General features: G+C 58.5%; 1 protein-coding gene across 3 annotated transcripts in view; it reads left to right on the forward strand.

Moving 5' to 3' along the window:
- The first annotated feature begins 306 nt into the window (after positions 1–306).
- MGAT3 (beta-1,4-mannosyl-glycoprotein 4-beta-N-acetylglucosaminyltransferase) overlaps positions 307–12574 on the forward strand; it is a 44845-nt gene continuing 32577 nt past the window's right edge. Inside the window, exon 1 of one of the 3 annotated variants that reach the window (XM_058431582.1) lies at positions 307–327. The gene's annotated coding sequence lies outside the window, so the exon portion shown is untranslated. Of the gene's footprint in view, positions 328–9382; positions 9403–9981; positions 10541–12574 lie in introns of those variants that run through there. The other 2 variants (XM_058431583.1, XM_032138830.2) reach the window with 2 other exon arrangements.

Raw genomic sequence — 12574 nt, forward strand, 5'->3', positions numbered from 1 at the left:
ACATCACGGGCTGGCATGACAATGCAGGATGATGCCAGCCAGTGGTCAGTGATATGGGTTTGTTTCTGTGGTTATCATCCCCGTCCTCTTTCCGGAGCCCGAACTGCACCTGCTCTGCTAGTGCCTGTGCCCCGCCTCCTATTCCTTCCCTTTTCTATACCATAGTGTGGCTGAGGTTGTTTTAAACCCGAATTTGTTTGAGCTCCTGCGCTTTCTAGTTGCAGTTCATTGCACTTCGCAGAGCAGCTGGCAGGAAGTGTGTGTGGTGGCCAGAGCTCTCGCCGCAGATGCAGACCGCGTTAACAGAGCGCAGGGCAGCCAAGGCAGGTGAGAGACCCTCTGTGTGCATCTATGTAAGTCAGGACATGTTGGGGGAGGGCAAATGGAGAGTAACTGGGATGGAAAGGTCTGGAAACCATGTCATAGGAGGAGGCACTAAAGAACCTGGGAGGAGGACGGGCGCAGTGGCTCACACCTGTAATCCCAGCACTTTGGGAGGCCGAGGCTGGCAGATCACAAGGTCAGGAGTTCAAGACCAGCCTGACCAATATGATGAAACCCTGTCTCTACTAAAAATACAAAAAAAAATTAGCCGGGCATGGAGGCACATGCCGGTAGTCCCAGCTACTTGGGAGGCTGAGGCAGGAGAATCACTTGAACCAGAGAGGCGGAGCTTGCAGTGAGCCAAGATCGAGTCACTGCACTCCGGCCTGGGTGACAGAGTGAGACTCCGTCTCAAAACAAACAAACAAACAAACAAACAAACAAACCTGGGAGGAGAAGTGGTGGAGGGACCCTTGCCAAATGTCTGGAGGACCGCCATGCCAATGAAGAAGCTGGCTTGCTCTGCCCAGTTCCAGGCAGCGGGTTCTAGGGTATCTAACAGCCAAAGTGGTCACATAATAAAGAGAGTGAGAGAGTGAGCACCACATCACAGGATGTGTGTAAGCAGTGGCATGAGACTGGGGCCACAGGAGATGACCTTGAAGCCCCTCTCCTCGCCCAGCTCACAGGTGTGAGGCCCAGTGGAACCATATTTGGCCAGTTCCCCAGCCTCAGAGCATGCTTGAGCTAAAGGTCAGTGGCTAAGCCTCCTACCGCCAGCTCAGGCCCCCAGGTGGAGACCCTGTGGCTGATCCCAGATGTCCTGAGTGAATTTCTCTCTTCTTCCAGTTCTACTCACTGGCCCAGGTCCAGCTGGACAGCCTGGACCCCTGAACAGGGCTTCCAGCAGCACCCTGCTTTATTTAAGTTTCAGGCCATCAAAAGGACCAGAGTAACTGCTGGCCCCTAGCTGGCCACCTGGGGCCTGTGGTTTTCGGGTTCCGACAATCACAACTAGACTGGATGTTCCCAAGGTCGCCTCCCAGGCCCAGCCCCTGCCCACCTTCCTGTGGCTGTGTGGCTGCCGAGTGATGACTCGGCCCAGTGGCCGTGAGGACAGAGGCTGAAACTCCCTGACAGGCCTGGGGACCTGAAGTTGCTGTAGGATGGACAGGCCAAGAGTCAGTGTGGCTGGGCCCATGCCCCCGCCTCCGAGTTTCAAGGCCCCTTCACCAAGGCAGGTGCTGGGTGTGGAGGGGAGGAGGAGGGTGTGTGGAGTCAGGAGAGGGGCTCTGCGTGGCCTGACACCACCCATCTGGGCCTCGTGGTTCCCAGCCCTGCCCTCCCTTCGGTGACCCTGTGGAATGTTGTCCTGTGAGTTTGTGGGGATTGCCCGGCAGGGCTTGTGGGTTCGGGGCTGCACCCTGTGTATGCATATGGGGTGTGTCTATGTGAGAGTGCATGCATGTATGTGACACTAGGGTGGGGAGCCTTCCAGTGGGTGCACATGCAGGCAGATGGGGACTTGCTCCGTGTGCACGGAGGGCCTGGGTCTCCATGTGCCAGGCCTGTGCACACAGGTGTGGACATGTCTGCTTCCCTCAAGGGCCCCAAGCAAGGAGAAGCCAGCTGGTGACACTGGTGTGGCTCAGCACGTTCCCCTGAAGTCTCCAGCCTCCAAACCTCACTCTGCTAGGCCACCCTCCTAGGCCGGCCACAGGCTACAGTGGGTTCACCTGCTCAGCTTCACCAGGTCACTCAGTCTGACTCTCAGCATCTGTTGCATTCGTGCAGCTTAGAGGCGTCCTTGGCTTGACAGCCACCCCCAACACTTTCTGGCTATGCCTAGCCCCTCCCTTAAGTGCACCAGGCACTCCCTTCTGCACCATCCCCGCCGCCCCTGTGTTCCCCCACCTCAGTCTGGATGCCGTTCTGTCTTTTTTGTTTTTTGTTTTTTTTTTGAGACAAAGTCTCACTCTGTTGAGCACACTGGAGTGTAATGGCGCCATCTGGGCTCACTGCTACCTCTGCCTCCCGGGTTCAAGCGATTCGCCTGCCTCAGCCTCCCAAGTAGCTGGGACTACAGGCGCCCGCCACCATGCCCACCTAATTTTTGTACTTTTAGTAGAGACGGGGTTCCTCTCTCTCTGTGGGGTTAGCCACTGTAGGAGACAGGACCCTCTAGGCAGGGAGCAGGGAGGGGCATGGCTCCTGGTGGCTGGAGCACTGGCTCTGGAGTCCCAGACCTGGATCTGAGTCCTGGCTCTGGCACTCAGCCACTGAGTGGGATTCATTTCTTCTTGCTGTGTCTCAGTTTCCTCACCTGGGGGCTGCCTGGGGAAGGCAGAGGGGCCTGCCGTCACAGTGGAGGCTAGAGATAGAGCAGCTACCCAAGTTTTCTTGGACCCCCCCGACTCCCCCAAGTAATGGATCCCTGTCTAATCCATTGCTCCTACTCGGCAAGTGTAGAAAGTAAGGCTTGTAGAGAGGAAGGGACTTGTTCAAGGCCACGCAGGCCTAGAGGGCTTGACCAGCTAAGCGTGAGGTTTATCGTACAAAAAGCAGTGCACATCCTGGGCCACACCCATCCACATCCCGAAGCACCCCTGGCCCTCATGGGACACTTCAGTGCTAATGTTCCTTTGCCTGGAAGGCTGTCACTTCTCTCCCTGGGCTCTCACCAGCCCTCATGCCCCACCGCCTATGGTAGACACAGATGGGGCAACCCCCAAAATGCACACACACAGGCCAGGGAGGGGTTGTCTGCAGTTTCCATCCCTACAACAGTACTGACTGGGCACCTACCATGTGCTAGGCTGAGCCAGATGCCGAGGAGACAGCAGCAGGAGACAGTGAGGAGACGGGCAAAATACACAAGAAATTTAATCAATGAGTCAATTACCTAGTATGCTGGAAAGGGAAACGTGCTATGGAAGAAAGAAGAGCAAGCAAAGGGACGGGGGACTGCCCTGAGTTGTGGTGGTCCCAAAGACCCAGATCAGAGCCCAGGCTGGAATGAGGAGGAGCTGTGGGTACCTGGGGCTGGAGCATTCAGGCAGAGGGGACCGCCAGGACCAATGAAGCTAGTGTGCCAGTGGACAAGAGTAGAGGGGAGGAGGCCAGGGAGGTACCTGGCCGACAGGTCTCTGGCCTCCCTCTGAGTGGAGGCGGCAGCCACCATAGAATCTGCGCAGAGCAGGGAGGTGAGCTGACTTTGCCCACCAGTGGGGAGGCGGCTGCAAGAACGCAGGCCAGGCAAGGGCAGTGGAAGGGGGAGGTGGAAGAGGTGCTCCTAGTGCCCACAGCCGTCTCTCCTGTGGGACAGGTCAGGATTCCCCACCCAGGGCCTGCTCCCTTTGAGAATCTGATAACAGCCATGGATGCTCCCCCCAAAACACGCATGTGCACGTGCACTCATACACACAGATGGGCAGGGGCACACACCCATGTACACACGCATGCACACACTTCTGCACATGTATACATGCACCCGTGTTCACACACATGCACACACTTCCACAGGTGTACATGCACCTGTGTTCACATGCATGCACAAACACGTGCTCACAGTCACACCATGCTACTGGGAATTTTAGGAGATTACTGGATCCCTTGACTCCCCCAAGTAATGGATCCCTATCTCATCTATTACCCCTACTTGGCAAGTGTAGAAAGTAAGGCTTGTAGAGAGGAAGGGACTTGTTCAAGGCCACACAAGCCTAGAGGGCTTGACCAGCAAGACTTGGCCCAGACACCCTACCTGGACCAGCAGGGGCCCCTCCGTTAGGGCCCTCTGTCCCCAGCACCAGCTAGGGGCCAGGGGAAACTTCTCTCATCCTAGTTGCCCAAGAGCTCACAGCAAGGCCAGGTGAGGAGCCCAGGACAGCAGACAGGAAGTGCTCAGGTCCCAAGAAAGGGAGTGAGAGGAGACTCTGGAGAGGTGGCATTTGAGCTGAGCTCTTTGGGCTGGGCTGGGAAGGGCACTCCAGGCAGAGCCCAGTAGCAGCAAAGGCCTTGAGGTGAGAATTCTCCAAATGGAGGCAAGCAGGGCTCCTGAAACCAGAAGCCCTTCAGGGGCCTTCAAGGGGAGGAGACACCTGGGCTGGGTCTTTAAGGATGAGTAGGAGTTTTTCCAGAAGGGCTTTTTGGGCAGAACACAGATATGCCAGGTACAGAGATTTTTAAAAGCCAGAGAACTGGCCAGGCACGGTGGCTCACACCTGTAATCCCAGCACTTTGGGAGGCCGAGGCAGGCGGATCATAAGGTCAGGAGATCGAGACCATCCTGGCTAACCCGTTGAAACACCATCTCTACTAAAAATACAAAAAAATTAGCCGGGCGTGGTAGCGGGCGCCTGTAGTCCCAGCTACTCGGGAGGCTGAGGCAGGAGAATGGCGTGAACTCGGGAGGCGGAGCTTGCAGTGAGCCGAGATCGCGTCACTGCACTCCAGTCTGGGCAACAGAGCGAGACTCCGTCTCAAGAAAAAAAAAAAAAGAGAAGAAAGAGATCAAGACCATCCTGGCCAACTTGGTGAAATCCTGTCTCTACTAAAAATACAAAAAATTTGCTGGGCATTGTGGTGCACACCTGTCGCCCCACCTACTCAGGAGGCTGAGTCAGGAGAATCTCTTGAACCTGGGAGGTGGAGGTTGCAGTGAGCCAAGATCGCGCCATTGCACCCCAGCCTGGTGACAGAGTGAGACTCCATCTCAAAAAAAAAAAAAAAAAAAAAAGGCAGAGAAATTGCAAGCATTTCAGAGGGCTGTCAGTGGATGGGACAAGCTCAGCTGAATGAATAAAAGAATGAATGGAGTGCATGTGGGGGAGGGTAGAAAGGGGACAGATCTGACTTCACCTGGCAAGTGATGGGGAAGGAAGTCGTTAAGAGAAGAACAATGAGGTTCACAAATTTGGAAAGGAGAGCTTCATTTCTCATAAAGGGTTGCAGCCTGCAGGGCAGCCATTCTGACAGGCTGGGAAGCATAGCTTCCAGCCAGAAGCCAGGAACACAAGCTTCAAGGCAGGGGCAAAGGGAACAGGAATTTATACAGAGCAGGGTGGCTGAATATACATATTTAATAAGCTATAGGGGGAGTCATGAATATTCATGTAAGGAGAAACAGGGACCTGTGCAATTAAGCTTCATGCCCCTTCATGAGTCACATGTGCAAAAAAATGGTGGCGTTAGTGTGATCGCAGGGTGTTTTTCAGCCCTCTGATGTCAAAAGGTGAAGCACAGGACTCTACTGTGTGCCAGGCCTCTGTGAATGTGGGAGGGGAAAAGAGTGACAGGGGCTATGTGGGAGGAAGGAATTGGGGGCTATGTCCCCTTCTGGCCAGCTCTCTCTGAGGGAGGCTCCTGGCACCACAGGGCCTGAGCTGGGAGGGTGGAGGGTAGAGGGTGGAGGGTGGGGCCTGGTGTGCCTGGCTGTGTGCAACTGAGTAAGTCACTTATCTCTGACAAACACCTTCACTGGGCATCCACTGTAGACTGTCTGGACCCTCTCCGTGGTCAATGGTTTCTTATCAGGAAGGGATGATGGTCAGTTATTGTGTCAAAACTGCAAAAGAGGGATAGCATCGGACAGCTGGTTGGTATCAGCGGTGAAGTGTTTCAAAAGGGCTGGTTTCTGGCTAGCCCTAACCGTCAGCAGGCTTTCTTCCCTAAGGAAGGGGTTCAGGAGGGGCTGTATCGAGGAGTGTCTGACCTCCCATTCTGTTGTAGCCAAGAACTCAGCTTTCACGGTTTCTCTGGGGTCCCCTTGGCCAAGAGGGGGTGCTGTTGGGGGGCTTGGGATTTCATTTTAATTTCTCAAAGGACCCTTTATCAAATACCTTCGGTGCTGCCCAGCACCACCTTGTCACACATCCCACCTCCCTCACCCTCCCCACATGCTGTCAGGTGGCCACCTTTATGCCCACTCTGCAGACCAATGGGCCTAGACTTTGAGTGTGGAGGCCTGGCGCAGCCTGGAGAGCCCGGACTGGAGCCAGCTCACTCTGCCCACTGCACCGCCATGCTCCCTGACCACCTGGAGCTTTGGCAGGGCTGGGGCTTGATGGCTTGGTTCTCTCTTTCTTTCTTTTCTTTCTTTTTCTTTTTATTTTTTGATAGGGTCTCACTCTGTTGCTCAGGCTGGAGTGCAGCGGCGCAATCCCAGCTCACTGCAACCTCCACCTTCCAAGTTCAAGGGATTCTCACGCCTCAGCCTTCCCAGTAGCTGGGACTACAGGCATGCGCCACCACGCCCGGCTAATTTTTGTATTTTTAGTAGAGATGGGGTTTCACCATGTTGGCCAGGCTGGTCTCAAACTCCTGGCCTCAAGTGATCCGTGTACCTTGGCCTCTCAAAGTGCTGGGATTACAGACATGAGCCATTGCGCCTGGCCTATGGCTTGGTTTTCATGGCATGGGTGAAGAGCCTCCCCACCTGGAGACCCAGGGCCAGGAGTGAGATGCCCCAGGGAGGTGGAATGTGGCTCCCACAGGCCAGCCAGCAGCTGCTGAAAGGGTAACAGACCTAGCAATTGTTCCCAGAGCCAAAAAGGCCTGGGTGAAAGGGGACAGCAGGGCTGTAAGGAGACACCGCCTAAGATTGGCTAATCTTGTATCTGGGCTTTTCCCACCTCCAGCTCCCACAGCCGCCTTGTCAGGCAGCTCAGCCCCTAGAGAAGCAGTGGGGCAAGAGGGCCACCAACCACCCTCCCCCATATCACCATGCAGCTTGGAGCCCCAGCCTCTCCCATGTCATCGTGGGGCGTGGAGGACGGCTGGGAGAGGATGGAGAGACCCAGATTCCACTGATGTCAATGCGATGTCAGGGCAGTGATTCATCCCATTCTGCAGATGAAGAAACTGAGGCTTAGGGATTGAAATGACTGGAACACTTGGCGAGCTGGCATAGAACCCAGGTCTTAAGCACCCTGGGATTCAGCTTCTCCACCTGCTGAGCACTTCCATGACTACTGTGTGCCAGGCCTGTGTGAATGTGGGAGGGGAAAACAGTGACAGGGGCCACGTGGGAGGAAGGAATTGGGGGATGTTTCCCCTTCTGGCCAGCTCTCTCGGAGGGAGGCTTCTGGCGCCACAGGGCCTGAGCTGGGAGGGCGGAGGGTGGGGCCTGGTGTGCCCAGCTGTGGCTGTGCGTGTGACCGAGCAAGTTACTTATCTCTGACGGGCTGGCCGTGGGGAAGATGTACTTGCCACACAGTGCCCAACACACTGAGTACCGCATTGAGGACATGGAGGCGGACTTTGGTATGAACCCAACAAGGCTGACTCCACTTAGGCCTCTCAAGAAGCTTGGGAATCTGGAAAGGTCAGGAGAACAAAGACCCAAGTTGGGGGAAGATGGAGAGCGAGCAAGTCCCCTGACCCTGGCCAGCTCTGGGCAGGGCAGCTTCCCTGGGGAGTGGGGCGTGTCTTTACTTCTCACTGGGCCTCAAGGGCAAGGGCTGGGGCTTGGGCAGGTCCTCCTCCCCTTTGCCAGGAGCAATGGAAATGGAGGAATGTGATTCTTTTGTGCCTGCCTTTGTGCTTGAGGGCCAGTGTCAAGGTTTTCTTGATGCTCAGAACAAGTTCAATGGAGAATCCAGACTTGAAACAGCACTTTGTGCATGGGCTGAGGGATGCCCAGAGTTGCTGCCGAAGGCTCAGGGAGGGAGAGAAGGTTCTGGGGAAGGAAAGTGTCTGTGAGGTGGTCCCTTCCAGAGGGGAATGAGTCCCAGGCAAGGAGAGCTGTGGCATGGGGAATTGGGGGAGCGGGACACATTTGAGCAGAAATCGAGGGTTCTTTGGGGGCCGGAGAAGAAGGGGCAGAGAGGGTTGAACAGCCAGGCTGGGGAGAGGAGGAGGACAACATTTTTGCAGGGCAGAATAGACTAGATTTTGGGGGAGTGACAACTACCTTAAGCACATGTCATGGAGATGATTTTTTTTTTTTTTGAGATGGAGTCTTGCTCTGTTGCCCAGGCTGGAGTGCAGTGGCATGATCTCGGCTCACTGCAACCTCCGCCTCCTGGGTTCAAGCAATTCTCCTGCCTCAGCCTCCCGAGTAGCTGGGATTACAGGCATGTGCCACACACCCAGCTAATTTTTGTATTTTTAGTAGAGATGGGGTTTCATCATGTTGTCAGGCTGGTCTTGAACTCCTGACTTTGTGATCCACCTGCCTCAGCCTCCCAAAGTGCTGAGATTACAGGCATGAGCCACCGTGCCCGGCCCATGGAGATGTTATAATGGAATGTGCTTAGAGTGATAGGAACTAGGAATGGATCTTACACTTTCAAATGGTTGGGAAAACATCAAAAAATTTTTCTGGACACGTGAAAATGACACGAAATTCAAATTTTTGTGTCCATAAAGTTTTATTGGAACACAGCCAGGCTCATTCTTTTACATATTGTCTATGGTTGATTTTATGCTACGATGGCAGAGTTGAGTAGTTGGGACAGAGACCATATGGCTGGCAAAGCCTAAAATATTTACAATCAGTCTCTTACAGCAAATGGTTTGCCCACCCTTGCTTAGAGAGAGCCTCCAGGAAGAAGAGAGCAGTGAGGGTGACGTTGAAGAAGGGGGCAAGACTAGGTCACCAGGGGCTCCCTGTGCCCCGCCCAGGCACTTAACTTAAGCTGAGGGCAAGTGGGAGCCATTGAAGGTGCAGGCAGGAGAGTGACCTGCTCAGGTGAATGTTGGAGTAGGATCACTCTGCCTCCTCAGCAAGGATGGATGAAGCTGGGCACAGAGGCACCTGGAGCAGGAAGACCAGCCCTAGGCAGCCCGGATGGCTCAGCAAAGGCCTCTGGGACCACTCTGGAGCACATTCACTGGGATATAGCATAGGTAGCGCAACCCTGCACCTTCGACGATGCCGGCGCAGAGATGTCTGCTGCGTACCCACAATGCCTTGTGCCTCGCACCGCGGGCGGAAGTGGCTGCTCTGTAGGCCACAGAGCTGAACCACTTGAAAGGCGGGAAACACGTGGGGGATGCCTCCGAGCCCTGAGAGGAATGGCCCAGAGCAAGGCCACGAGGAGCCAGGGCACGACACAGTGCGCCCTCGGAGAACCATTGGTGGGCAAGTGGCAGGAGAGTAGGCTCAAGAGGGTGGGCAGGACCGGCCAGGCCTGGGGTGGCCAGGTGAGGGGAGCGGGGGAGGGGAGGCACCCCCAGTTACCCCGCGAGTGCGCAGGTGGCTTCGGGCATGTGAGGGATGGAAGGGGTCGGAAGGACACAGGCCGGTGTACGGCGGTCACCCACGCCCCAAGCAGACACACAGACTGTGTAGACACCGTAACAGGCCCGGCACCGTGCACACATCACAAGCCCAGGCCTCTGCACATGGTCACCGATGCCTGCGCGAAATCCCGGCCCGGGTTCACGCGGGCACAGCCGGATCCACGCACACACCGCAACACGGGTCTGCACGTCCATGCACACACAGGCACAGACTCGGGCACACGGAGTCACACCGACCCGGGCACGCTGCGGAACGCACCCGTCCACGCATACACAGAACGGGACTCCCTGCCCCGCACGCACACCAGGCCCGCACGCCAAACTACCCGCGTCCCCCGCACACGCCCCCGCGCAGGCCGCCCTGGGCTGTGGGCCGGCGCACGCACGGTCACAGGAGGGGCGCGCGCACACTCGCACTCACACACACTCGCTCGCACACGCACACACTCGACCCAGCACGCGCGGGCGGCGCCGGGCGGCGGCGGCCGGAGTCTGCGGTGCGAGGCGCCCCCGGCCCGGCGCGGCGGCGGAGCCCGGCTGGCGGGGAAGGGGAGGGGGTTGCGGTGGGGGCGGGGTGGGGGCCGGAGCCGCTTGAGCCGGCGGGAGCGGGCACCCCTGCGCGCCGCGCTCGGCCTCGCCTCCGCGCCCCCCGCGCGCCCGCCGCGGTCCCTCCCCCGCGCCCGTCCGCTCGCCGGGCCCCCGCTGCCGCCCCGGGGTGCAGCCGAGCGGCCGCGCCGGGCCCCCGGGACGGGGTGGAAGTGGGGGTGGGGGGAGGGGATCGGGGCCGGGCCGGGGCCGCGCCGCCTGCGATGCCGGGCGCCCGCCGCAGCCGCAGCCGCAGCCGCTGCCGCCGGAGCCGGGGATGGGGCGAGAGGCTGCGGCGGACGCCAGCATCTCCCCGCCGGGGACCCCGGGGGCCGCGGAGCCGCCGCCGCCGCTGCTGCCGCCGCTGCTGAGACCCAGCGGGCGATGGGTGAGTTGACCCTGGCGTCCTGAGGGGCGCCGCGGCCCCTCTATCCCCGCGCTGCCCGCCCTCCCGCGCCGCGCTCGGCGCCCCCCGCCCGGCTCCGCGGCCCCCTCCCCAAGCGTGACCTTAGGGGGCGGGCGCGGGCGCACTGGGGCTGGGGGCCCGGGGGCCACGGTGGGGGGCGGGATGCCGGGGAAGCCACTCGGCGCGGGCCCCCTCCCCCCACCCGCCGCTCCTCAGAGCTCGCCGGTCCCCGGAGGGCAGAGCCTCGGCGCCCGACCCCTTCCCACGGCCGGGCGGGGGACGTCCCCGAGGCGCGGGGCTCGAGCCCTGCTTTGTGCGCGGCGCCCCCCAGCCTCCGGCGCGGCGCCCCCACAACCTCCGGCGCGGCGCGGGGCTGGGGTGGGAGGCCTCCGCGCCCGCTTTCCCCACCCCCGACCCCGGACTGCGGCGGCGGCGGCCGAGGCCCAGGCGAAGTCGGGGGCTGGGCGGGTGCGGGGGCTGCGGCCGTAGCTACCCCTGGGGACCAGGCGGAGGCAAATGTGGAGAGGGCCCCCGGCCTTTTACCGGGGTGGGGGCCCCCGGCTCCTTGCACTGCTCTGCCCAGGGCGGGGGAGGGAACCTGGCTGAGGGAGGGCTCTATAAATATCTGCAAATAGTGAGTTCTGGAACCGGGGGTGGGGAGGGGAGTGCGCCTGGGTGTGTGTATGGTGGGGTGCCCGAGCTGGGGTGCAGCAGGAAGGGATGCCGCGCGGCCAGACCTAGTGGTCTGAGATCAGATGACCCCCAGCCCCGGGAGACGCGCCTGAAGGCCCCTGATGGGGTGTGGGCAGACACACTACCCCAGGGGGATTCCTCCCTGGTCCCCCACTTCATTCCTGGAACACACCAGTCCAGATTCGCCTTGATGGGGGAGTTGTGAGCACTGGCGTGTCACTTGGAGGGGGAGCAGTTATGAAAGATCCAGACATGGAGCCCAGCAGAAGGATGGAGGGGAGAGCCCCCACCCCCAGGAGCTGCAGCTCTGAGGGGGTTTTAAGTCTAAGGAGTGCTAAGGGGAGCCGCTCTGGGTCCTAGGAAAGTTTGAAAGAGGGGTCCCAGCCCAAGAGGAAGAGAGAGCTTACTGGAAGAGATGATGACAGGAAACTGCCAGAATCTCTGGGCAGAGAAAGGTGGGAAGGGCGTTGTAGGCCAAGGGGATGGCATGAGCAAAGGCTCAGAGGTGTGAGTGCCTGGCGTGCGTTGAGAGGTGGCAGTGGGGACAGTCAGGCATTTTGGGTGCTCCCTGGAAGAAGTGAGATGAAGACAGGGGAGAGGCTGGCAGGGAGGCCAGGTGGAGGTGAGGTGGGAGGGCACAGCAGGGAGCTGGCACTTGGTCCCGAGGACGGCAGGGAGCCAAGACCTGCCTGGGAGGATGCCACTGGCTCAGACCCATTCTAAGGGTCTGCCTGGTGCCCTTGGTGTGGTCAGGGCTACTTGAGGCACATTGGTGATTCCTTTTTCTTTTCTTTTCTTTTTTTTTTTTTTTTTTGAGGTGGAGCCTCACTCTGTTGCCCAGGCTGGAGTGCAGTGGTGCCATCTTGGCTCACTGCCACCTCCACCTCCTGGGTTCAAGCGAGTCTCCTACCTCAGCCTTCTGAGTAGCTGGGACTACAGGCGCCCAACACCACATCCGGCTAATTTTTGTATTTTTAATAGAGATGGGGTTTCACCAGGTTGGCTAGGCTGGTCTCGAACTCCTGACCTCAAGTGATCTACCCACCTTGGCCTCCTAAAGTGCTGGGATTACAGGCGTGAGTCACCTCGCCCAACCCTGATGATTTCTTTTTCTGTAGTAACTGGACCACCTCAGGAAGTCAGCTTTCTGAGCCTCGGTTTCCACATCTGTGAAATGGGGAGGTTTTGTTTTTGTTCTGAGACAGGATCTCACTCTGTCATCCAAGCTGGAATGCAGTGGTGTGATCATAGCTCACAGCAGCCTCGACCTCCTGGGCTCAAGGGATCCTTCTGCCTCAACCTCCTGGGTAGCTAGGACTACAG

This window comes from Hylobates moloch, unplaced genomic scaffold (assembly GCF_009828535.3).
Source record: "Hylobates moloch isolate HMO894 unplaced genomic scaffold, HMol_V3 SCAFFOLD_19, whole genome shotgun sequence".
Lineage (NCBI taxonomy): Eukaryota > Metazoa > Chordata > Mammalia > Primates > Hylobatidae > Hylobates > Hylobates moloch.